Here is a 7,428-nt window from a genome sequence, read left to right as displayed (position 1 = left end):
GAGATGAGGCTTGAGCCGGATTTTTATTTCCTACCTTCATTTTACTATTTGATCTACTATTGTTTTTTAAATAAAATTTTTTTTACTTTTAAATAATTTCTAACTCACAGAAAAGTTGCAAGTGAGTTCCATAATATCCTTTATCCAGATTCACCAGTTGTTAAGATTTTGCTACATTTGCAATGTTAATCTCTTGCTATCTCCAAATATATATTAAAATGTAGTTTGTATACATCTAATGCATCAAAAAATCAAGGCCTCATTATAGTCAGCATAGATTGTATTTGCTCCTTTATTCTTTAATATTATGTGTGCCTCTCCTAAGAACATGAATATTGAATATTGCCTTCATTATCTTCATAATCTCAATCAGTTATTAAATTCAAAAAATTTAACATTGATATAATACTTTTACCTAATCAGCCATTCTTATCTTAATATTTTCCATTATCTTAATGATGTCCTTTTTACATTCTTCCCCTCCTGCCCAGGATAACATGTTACTTAGTCGTTATTTAGTCTTTAGTCTCCTTTAATCTGGAACGATTTCCCAGCCTTTTTAAAACGCTTAATGACACAGATATTTTTAAAGAATACAGACCAGTTATTTTTGAGAATACCCCTCAATTTAAAAATGCAGTTCTGCTGTTACCTTAGTTAAAGTGTTGTTTTTAAGAAGTCTGATGGCAGCCTAATTTTCTTAATCTTATAACTAACCTGATGTGTTTTGCTTGATCTTTTCTTTGTCTTTAAAGATGGATAGTTTGTATCGCAAGGACAAAAAACCAAACACCACACGTTCTCAGTCATAGGTGGGAATTGAACAATGAAAACACCTGGACACAGGAAGGGGAACATCACACACTGGGGCCTATTGTGGGGTGGGGGGAGTGGGGAGGGATAGCATTAGGAGATATACCTAATGTAAAGGACGAGTTAATGGGTGCAGCACACCAACATGGCACATGTATACATATATAACAAACCTGCACGTTGTGCACATGTACCCTAGAACTTAAAGTATAATAATAATTTAAAAATATATATACATACATATAAAGAAAATTGAGAAGCCATTTCTATTTGAGGTTGCCAAATATAGTAGGCACCTATCTTACTAGCTACTTCCAGGCATGGTGCCTATAAGGACACCACCCATGTCTGGAAATCGATGACCTCTGGTTAGCAACTCACCCGCTTCTAAGTGCCTGGAGTTATTTGTGCTACTGAGCCTTTCCTGAGCCCTTGGCAAGGCTGACTCTTTTTATAATTCTAACCTTTGCATTTATATATTCTTATCTTTATCTTTGTTCTTACCTCTATAAAATGAGGATGGTTGTATTTCCTTGCCCATCTCCATGGTTGATGGATGAAAGTTATTTCATGAAGCGATTGTAGTATTTTATCTGCGATGTAACTTTTTATGTGATTGTGTGACAGGTCATATTTCCCCATTTTCCTTTATTGTTGTGGATAGAGTTTTATTTAAAGAGTCAATAAGTGTTTTTCTTTTAAACCCCCAAAAAAATAAAGATTGATAGTTTTGATCTTTCTATATTAGATCTCTTGTTTGTCTTTGTTTTAACCTGGGTTTTAGGAAGAGATGCATTTTGTTCTTGTTGTTTTAGTGTCTCTTACAGTGTCTTTCCATTCTTTTTTTCTACCTAACATTTTACTATCTGGTCTATAATTTTTTAGTTTTTAATTTTTGTGGGTACATAGTGGGTGTATATATTTATGTAGTACACGAGATGTTTTGAATGCCTCATAATAACATCATGGAGAATGAGGTATCCATCTCTTCAAGCATTTTTCCTTTGTGTTACAAACAATCCAATTATACTCTTTGAGTTATTTCAAAATGTACAATTAAATTGACTATAGTCACCCTGTTTTTTTTCAAATAGTAGGTATTTATTCAGTCTAACTTTTTTTGTAGCCATTAACCATCTCCACCTCTCTTCCATCCCCCCACTATGCTTCCCTGCCTCTGGTAACCATCCTTCTACTCTCTATGTCCACAAGTTCGATTGTTTTGATTTTTAAATCCCACAAATAAGTGAGAATATGTGATGTTTGTCTTTCTGTGTCCGGCTTATTTTTCTTAACATAATGATCTCCAGTTCCATCCATGCTGTTGCAAATGACAGGATCTCATTGTTTTATGGCTGAGTAGTACTCCATTATGTATGTGTACATTTCTTTGTGGTCTATAATTTTTAAATAGTATTTTTTGACTACCACATGTTACTTATACAGCAGGCAATTATTTTTTCCACTCTCCTATTTCTGACTTCCTTCTTTTCCCATTTTTTAGGTGCATTCTTTCTACTCTGTCAGTATGTATAAATAATGTTTACATATTATTCTTCTACCCATATGATCACTCTTGTTTTAGTCTTTTAAACGCTCAATGTCCATACTTTGGACTTGATTTTCTCCATTTTGCTTCCTTCTTTTCTCCTATTGTCATGTCTTTGAAGGGCATCACGCCTTCTCTAGCTCCTTTTCCCCTAGTAGCAATGCTTTTCCAGGGCTTCCAACTCTGGTCCTCTCCCTTTCATGCCCCTTCCCTGTAGGCCATGCTACAAATTACTAAGTCTCAGGCCTTTGTTCAGTATATTGGCACTGGTTTGGTTTTCACCTTCTGGGTGTAATTTTGTTTGTGCTTCGCATACATCCTAAGCTCTCCCTTCTCTTTCTTGTAGTCTCTCAAGCCTTCCTGCTCTTGCTCTCCATACCCACAGGCTTATAGCAATGGCAAAACATTTATTGGAATCCCAGCACTTTGGGAAAATATGGGAGATATTCAAAGACACAGAAATGCCAATTACTAGAGAAATAAGATTGACTAGAGGGAGAATTATTTTATATTTTAAAAAATCATGGCATAGAATGCAAAATTTACATAATGTTTAAATAAAATAAAATTTATAGAAATGTCTCTTTTCTGGCAGCCACTTAGGACAATTGTCCTGGTTTCTCCAGGTGCACGTTTATTTTCCCCTCCATTAGGAATATTCAGTGAAAAAGTGTGAGAAGCACTGAAATAAGATACCCTGTCTATTTTCATGCCCTCTACAAAGTTGAGAAGCCTCTATGTTCATCCAGCCATTGGTGAAAACGTTGAATAAAATAGGGTAAAGGCACACTACTAGAGACTATAAAGCCATTAATAGACACTCTTGAAAAGAGACAATCCCATATTGCTCCATCATGTCACAATGATACCAATTGCTAGCTGTTTCAATTTGATTTTCAAGAAATCCGTTGATCCATGTGCTTAGCATCCTCATAAAAAATAAATCAGATGAGTGTATCAAAGCTTGTCCTTACTTTACATTTGTTGGTTACTAATGACCTTAACATTCATTTCTGAATGCTCAAAAACTAGAGCATTTTTAACAACCTGTTGTTAAATTTGCAAATATGAATCAAATTGTCTATAATTTCCTGAATCCTTTCTGTTCCTCTCTTAAAAATAAAGATGAAATGTACCCATCTGTGGTCTTGTGGCACCTCTCCTATTTGTCATGACTTTTCAAAGACTACCAAACAGTTTATAGCTGGAAATTCTATTTGCACCCTGGTACATAATTTATCTGGTCTCATTTTAAACACTTTGGAGTTAGCTTGCCAATCCCTCTTTTATCTTGGGCTGCAATTTCTACTTTTCATAGTTTATTCTCCATATTCAATTTAAAACCCAATCTAGAAAAGAGAGGAGAAAAAAACAGGAATTGAATGATGCTGTCTCGTCTCTGATATACTTCTGCTATCATCTCTAAGAAGTAGACTTATTTCCTTGTTCTTTTTGAAATTGTGGATTGACAAACTATAATTGCATGTGTGTGTATATATATACACACACATATACCTTGTGTATATATACATATACCTTGTGTGTATGTATATATATACACACATATGTACCTTGTGTGTGTATATATATATTTACCTTGTGTGTGTGTGTATGTGTGTGTGTTTATATATATATATAATATATATTATATATATAATATATATATATATATATATACAGGGTACAAAGTAATGTTATGACATATGTATACAACATGAAATGACTAAATCAAGCTCATTAATATATCCATCACTTCAATACTTATCTTTTTCGTGGCAAGAACATTTAAAATATATTGTCTTAGCAATTTTGAAATATACATTATTATTAAATATAGTTACCATGCTATACACTATATCTACAATAATTCGTTCCTCCTGTCTTACTAAAACTTTGTACCCTTATGAGCTCCCTTAGCTTATGGTAATGAGCTCTCTTAGCTTTTCTTTGTCTAGGAAAGCTTTTATTTCTCCCTCATTTCTGCTGAGAAATCCGCTGGCATTGAGACTACCTTGTATGTGATATGTTTATCTTGTGCTGCTCTCAGAATTTTTTTTATTAGTCTTTGATTTTTGATAGTTTGATTATTACATGTCTTGGTTAACTCTTCTTTGAGTTGAAATTGATGGCACACTCCTGCACTTCCTGTACCTAGATATTGGCATCTTTTCCCCCAAATTTGGGGAGTTTTCAGGCACCATTTCTTTAAATATGCTTTCTGACACTTTTTTTCTCTCTTCTTCTTGAATTCCTATTATATGCATGTTAGTTCTATTGACAGTGTTGCATAATTCCTGTAGGCATTCTTTATTCTTTTTTCTCCTCTGACTGAATAATTTAAAATGTTCTGTCTTTGAGATCACTGGTTATTTCTTTATCTTGACTGAGTCTGCTGATGAAGTTTTCTATGTAGTGTTTTCAGTCCAGTAATTGTATTCCTCATCTCTAGGATTTCTAATTTTTTAAAAAGTACCTATTTGTTTTTTTGTCAAACCTCTCATTTTGTTCATGTATTGTTTTCTAAATTTCATTTAATTTTCTGTCAATATATTTGTGTAGTTCACTGAGCTTCTTTAAAAGAACTATTCTGAGTTCTTTGTCAGTCATTTTATAGAACTCCCTTACTTTATGGTCCATCATTGGAGCTTTATTAGTTTCTTTTGCAAGTGTCATGATCTTCTGATTCTTCATAATCCTTGTGTCCTGGGTCGGTGTCTTTGTGTTTGAGGAGACAGCCACCTCTTACAGTCTACAGGTATTCTTTGGCAGGGATAGACTTTCACTATTTAATCTACCCTGTGATTCTGGATAGGTCAGCTGGTAACGGCCACAGTAGGTAGAGCTTGCTGTTGGGTTCTCTGGTTGGCTGGGCCACTGCCGTTGCTCTGAGGTTGTCTGAGGCTGCTGGCTGGGCTCTGCTGTGAAGTGAGAGCACTGGCTGGGCTCTGCTATCAGGTGAAGCTGATGGCCAAGCAACGTGATGGTCCCTGATCAGGCCAGGTAACGGGGTATATCCCTGGCTGGGTTGTAGCACTGGGTTCCACAGCTGGGCAGGGCTGCAGGCTGGGTTTTGATGCTAGCAGAGTTGCCATTCGGGAAAAATGGGATCAGAGGCTACACTCCATAGAAATGCACCGTTGAGGCTTGTTGCCCTGCCTGGGTGGTGCCTTGATGTGGGCTCTGGGGCCAGATCAAGCCACTTTTTGGCCTCCCATGTCAGGCAGGTTTGGCACCTGTGCTTTGAAGAAATGCAATGTTGTGGGCATCTCCCTGAGTAGGCAGGGCCTTGAAATAGGCTCTGAGGCTGGTTGTGGATACTGGATGTCTAGAGACTAAAGCCAGGTTGAACTTCCCACGATTCTGGGAGTGATCAGTCCAGCTTTGGACTTGGGCTGTGCTGTTGGCTGGTATCTCTGACTGGGCACCACAGCTGGCAGGAACACAGAGCTACTGCCAAGATCTGCACACTGGTCACTGTGAGCTCTGCCTCCTTTTTTTGTTTCTAACTGACCCCAGACAGTCTAACCATGCCATTACTCCCAGTGTCCCCCATAAGGCAAAACTGGTCTCAGCTTCCTGGGATGCACCTCAGAATGCTAGGGAAGCTGGATGTCTGTCTCTGGTTGTTTTCCCATTTTAAAATCATGGGCCCCAGGCCCTCCCTTGACTACAGCCACTACTACAGGACCATCGAGTACCTGCGCGACAAGATTCTTGGTGACATCATTGAGAACTCCAGGATTGTCCTGCAGATCAACAATGCCTGTCTGGCTGCAGATGACTTCTGAACCAAGTATGAGAGGGAGCAGACTCTGCTCATGAGTGTGGAGGCCGACATAATGGCCTGCACAGGGTGCTGGTTGAGCTGACCCCGGCCAGGACCAACCTGGAGATGCAGACCAAAGGGCTGAAGGAAGAGCTGGCCTACCTGAAGAAGAACGATGAGGAGGAAATTAATGCCCTGAGGGGCCAGGTGGGAGGCCAGATCAGTGTAGAAGTGGATTCGGCTCCAGGCGGGAGGCCACATCAGTGTGGAAGTGGATTCGGCTCCAGGCGCTGATGCCGCCAATATCCTGAGTGACACGCAGAGCCAGTATGAGGTCACTGCCAACCAGAACCGAAAGGATGCTGGAACCTGGTTCAGCAGCTGGACTGAGGAACTGAACTGGGAGGTTGTTGGCCACATGGAGCAGCTCCAGATGAACAGGTCCCAGGTCATCGACCTGCGGCGCACCCTCCAGGGTCTTGACATTGAGCTGCAGTGGTAGCTTAGCATGAAAGCCGCCTTGGAAGGCCACCAGCACGCTTTGGAGCCCAGCTGGCGCAGATCCAGGCGCTGATCAGCAGTATTGAAGCTCAGCTGGGTGATGTGCGAGCTGACAGTGAGGCAGAATCAGGAGTACCAGTGGCTCATGGACATCAACTTGTGGCTGGAGCAGGAGCTCGCCACCTACCTCAGCCTGCTCGAGGGCCAGGAAGAGCACTGCAACAACCTGTCCACCTCCAAGGTCCTCTAAGGCGGCAGGCTCCTGGGCTTCTCTCCTTTAGAGGGTGTCTCCTGGGCAGGAGGATGGGAAGGAAGGGACACTTACCCCTGGCTCTTCCTCGATCTACCAATAAAACGTTATGGCTCAAGGATAAACAAAATAGAATCATGGACCCAGGGGAATTCTGTCTGTGTGGCCCTGTGCCAACTTGGGGGAAAGGGAGGAGAGATGTGGTCAAAATAAGACCATTTCTCTTACCATTTTAATGTGGTTTTTATCCAGTTCTGTGGTCCACACTAGTGTCAGGCTCATTCCCAATTCAGGGGGTTTTTCACAAAAGTTCTTGTCTGTGGATAGTTGTTAGTTGGATATTTTGTTGAAGGGATGTGAAGTCTGGGACCTCCCATTCAACATCTTGCTGTTGTCATTCTCCCCTCCTTGTTCTTTTTGACTAAAAGAAGCATCCATCTGGTGCAGTGGCTAATGGCTATAATCACAGTCCTTTGGGAGGTCAGGGTGAGAGGACAGCTTTAGGCCAGGAGGTTGAGGCTGCAGTGAGCCATGATCATGCCACTGCAC

At 39.8% G+C, this 7,428-nt stretch overlaps 1 pseudogene; it reads left to right on the top strand.

The window, feature by feature from the left end:
* The first annotated feature begins 6,006 nt into the window (after positions 1 to 6,006).
* Positions 6,007 to 6,879, top strand: LOC116480998 (keratin, type I cytoskeletal 19-like; annotated as a pseudogene).
* Positions 6,880 to 7,428: the final 549 nt, after the last annotated feature.

This window comes from Hylobates moloch, unplaced genomic scaffold (genome assembly GCF_009828535.3).
Source record: "Hylobates moloch isolate HMO894 unplaced genomic scaffold, HMol_V3 SCAFFOLD_3, whole genome shotgun sequence".
NCBI classification, from domain to species: Eukaryota; Metazoa; Chordata; class Mammalia; order Primates; family Hylobatidae; genus Hylobates; species Hylobates moloch.
Note: the sequence above shows the minus strand (reverse complement) of the source record. Positions and strands in the feature narration are given on the sequence as shown.